Raw genomic sequence first — 3,605 nt, 5'->3', positions numbered from 1 at the left:
TCGAGTCTGCGCGCTCTTTCGACAGCCGCGTCTCAGACAGCTGGTAGCATATAGGCGCACCACACCCTGCTACTTGCGTGTTGCGTTTCCAGCTAAACCCCGCGAGCCTTTGTGTGCACGTGAGCCTCCACTCTGTATGCACCAGGATCAGATGTAGGACCAAGATGCAGTGGAGCCGCTCACGGCTACACACCCGCGGGGGCGTGGCTCCCCTTACCACGTCTTTTTCTTTTTTGCGAGCACTCGAAGCCGGTTTTCCCTGCCAACCACCCACCGGACCCGTGTGCTACGTGTGCACGTTCACATTGCTCCACGAAAATTGGAAAAAAGCCGCAAGGCCATGAGGGGGCACGAGCAGCTGTGGAGTCTTTCACGGCGACACGGCCACGGGTGGGGTCTCGCCCCCATCGACGTGTCTCGCTTTTAGTCATCAGAAGGGTACTCAAATTGACCACAATGTCCCTAACACACAAACACGCTTTCGCATCGGCGGATTGCCGCAGCACACCCGCTGCTGATCCGACAGTCTACTTGAGACGACGGACAAGAGCCCGGCGCGCGTACTCGCGCGGCTCTCCAAAACCACTCGGCCAGTGCCAGGGACAGCTTTCGGCGCCGGAGCCGCAACAATTCTACTCGAGGCGGAAGACGAAGCCAGCAAGAGCCTGGCCGCAAGTGCGTTCAAGTTTCGAGACTTCAGTCCCTCGTCTGTCCGTAAATCCTCTTTCGACGTGCGGCGCCTTCCCAAAGCGCACAAGTCCGTTAACCGCGGAACGCGTCCGACGTAGCAAAGCCGCGTTTCCTCTCGTACTTCGCAGCAGCGCCGCCTTTCCCTCGGCGGCGGGCGAATAGCCTGCCAACGTCGTCGCATTCAACCGCGATCTCGACATCTCGCGCGTCACGAGCAGGAGCCGACCGGCAGCCTCCGGCCCTGTCGGGCTCGGTGGCACTTGCCGCGGAGGACGGGAGGGCGTTATGGGCCACGGTTCCTATTGTACTTGGCAGCCACACCCTCGTACCGCCAGTTCCATGACCGACCGAATGCCGCGCCGTTCCTTCAGTACTTGGGCAGCAACATAGTCGGGTCGTTACTCCATACTCGCCGCAGGAAGCGACCGGCAGCCGCCAGCCTTTTCAGACTCGGCGGCGTTTGCCGCGGAGGACGGGAGAGCGCTTGCACCGCAGTTCCAACTATGAATGATGGATGGCAGGCAGCTTTAGCTCTCGACCGCCAGTTCCTTGACCGACCTCTACCGTTCCTCTCGTACTGGGCAAAGCTTTGTCGGGTCGTCTTACTCCCATTCCGCGCATGAGCGTCGAGGCGGACTGAAAGCCCACCCATGAAAGTGCGTTACGCCGTTTGTACCCACGGGCGCGGCCAAGCCAACCGTCCAAGGTTGCAGCCGCCGCCCGCTGGGCGCAACAAATTGGGCACGGGGCGCCCCTCAGAATTCAGGCAGTCCCCGCGCATGTTCGGGTATAGCCGTCCCCGCGTCCAAGCGGGGACAGCGGCGGAAAGCGTCGGGCGCAGCGAGCCGCTCCACCCACACGGGGCAGAAACGATCGTCACCCTTCACAGTCCGGTAATGATCCTTCCGCAGGTTCACCTACGGAAACCTTGTTACGACTTTTACTTCCTCTAAATGATCAAGTTTGGTCATCTTTCCAACAGACCGGCGCAACCGAAAGGCCGCGCCGGACATCGGTCCGAAGACCTCACTAAATCATTCAATCGGTAGTAGCGACGGGCGGTGTGTACAAAGGGCAGGGACGTAATCAACGCGAGCTTATGACTCGCGCTTACTGGGAATTCCTCGTTCAAGGGGAACAATTGCAAGCCCCTATCCCAATCACGAAAGAAGTTCCACGGGTTACCCAGTCTTTTCAGACAGGGATAAAGACACGCTGCTTCCTTCAGTGTAGCGCGCGTGCGGCCCCGGACATCTAAGGGCATCACAGACCTGTTATTGCTCTGTTTCGTGCGGCTAGGAGCCGCTTGTCCCTCTAAGAAGGTTGTAAGGTGCTGGGAACCCCGCACCTATTTAATAGGCTAGAGTCTCGTTCGTTATCGGAATTAACCAGACAAATCGCTCCACCAACTAAGAACGGCCATGCACCACCATCCACCGAATCAAGAAAGAGCTCTCAATCTGTCAATCCTCCCAGTGTCCGGGCCGGGTAAGTTTTCCCGTGTTGAGTCAAATTAAGCCGCAGGCTCCACTCCTGGTGGTGCCCTTCCGTCAATTCCTTTAAGTTTCAGCTTTGCAACCATACTTCCCCCGGAACCCAAATACTTTGGTTTCCCGGAAGCTGCCCGCCGAGTCATTTGAGTAACTCAGGCGGATCGCTGGTTGGCATCGTTTATGGTCAGAACTAGGGCGGTATCTGATCGCCTTCGAACCTCTGACTTTCGTTCTTGATCAAAGAAAACATTCTTGGCAAATGCTTTCGCAGTAGTTCGTCTTGCGACGGTCCAAGAATTTCACCTCTAGCGCCGCAATACGAATGCCCCCGTCTGTCCCTCTTAATCATTACCTCGTATTCCAAAAACCAACAGAACAGAAACGAGGTCTTGTTCTATTATTCCATGCAAGTTTATTCAGGCGACTCGCCTGCGTTGAGCACTCTAATTTTTTCAAAGTAAAAGCACCGGCCTTCTCGAGGCACACAATGAAGTGCACCAAGAAAGGACCGGCATGATGTTCAGTCCGAGCCGTCGCATCGGGTAGATGCACTACTCGTCTGGAACTGAGATCCAACTACGAGCTTTTTAACCGCAGCAGCTTTAGTATACGCTATTGGAGCTGGAATTACCGCGGCTGCTGGCACCAGACTTGCCCTCCAATTGATCCTCGTTAAAGGATTTAGAGTGTACTCATTTCAATTACGGGGCCTCAAAAGAGTCCCGTATTGTTATTTTTCGTCACTACCTCCCCGTGCCGGGAGTGGGTAATTTGCGCGCCTGCTGCCTTCCTTGGATGTGGTAGCCGTTTCTCAGGCTCCCTCTCCGGAATCGAACCCTGATTCTCCGTTACCCGTAACAACCATGGTAAGCAAGTAACCTACCATCGAAAGTTGATAAGGCAGACACTTGAAAGAAACGTCGCCGGCTCGTGGCCATGCGATCAGCACAAAGTTATCCAGAGTCACCACACAATACGGGCCGAAACCCGATCGATCTTGGTCTAATAAAAGCACCCGTCGCCCAAAGGGCTTCAGGCTCACTGCATGTATTAGCTCTAGAATTGCCACAGTTATCCAAGTAGGAAGAAACGATCTAAGGAACCATAACTGATTTAATGAGCCATTCGCGGTTTCGCCTTATTTCGGCATGTACTTAGACATGCATGGCTTAATCTTTGAGACAAGCATATGATTACTGGCAGGATCAACCAGGTAATCGTTCAACTGCGCGTCCAGCCATGCCGGACGCCGTTGTTGCGACGCCGAGGCCACCTTCAGGCGCCTCAGCACGCTTCGTTTTTGCAAAGCCCACCTCTTTGCACAGTCCGAGATGACGGCGTTCGAGCTCGCTACGGCGCCCTCCCCGCAGGGCTGGGTATCGCCACGCGGCAAGAAGCACGCACACTCTCGATAGATTCGTT

General features: G+C 55.7%; 1 non-coding gene across 1 annotated transcript; it reads right to left on the bottom strand.

Annotated features, from left to right (window-relative positions):
* Positions 1 to 1,584: 1,584 nt before the first annotated feature.
* Positions 1,585 to 3,399, bottom strand: LOC119451190 (small subunit ribosomal RNA). The gene has a single exon (XR_005191718.1). It is a non-coding gene; the product is annotated as a small subunit ribosomal RNA (ribosomal RNA).
* Positions 3,400 to 3,605: the final 206 nt, after the last annotated feature.

The sequence above is a fragment of the Dermacentor silvarum genome, chromosome 4, assembly GCF_013339745.2.
Source record: "Dermacentor silvarum isolate Dsil-2018 chromosome 4, BIME_Dsil_1.4, whole genome shotgun sequence".
NCBI classification, from domain to species: Eukaryota; Metazoa; Arthropoda; class Arachnida; order Ixodida; family Ixodidae; genus Dermacentor; species Dermacentor silvarum.
The sequence above is the reverse complement of the archived record's forward strand: the minus strand, read 5'-3'. Positions and strand labels throughout refer to the sequence as shown.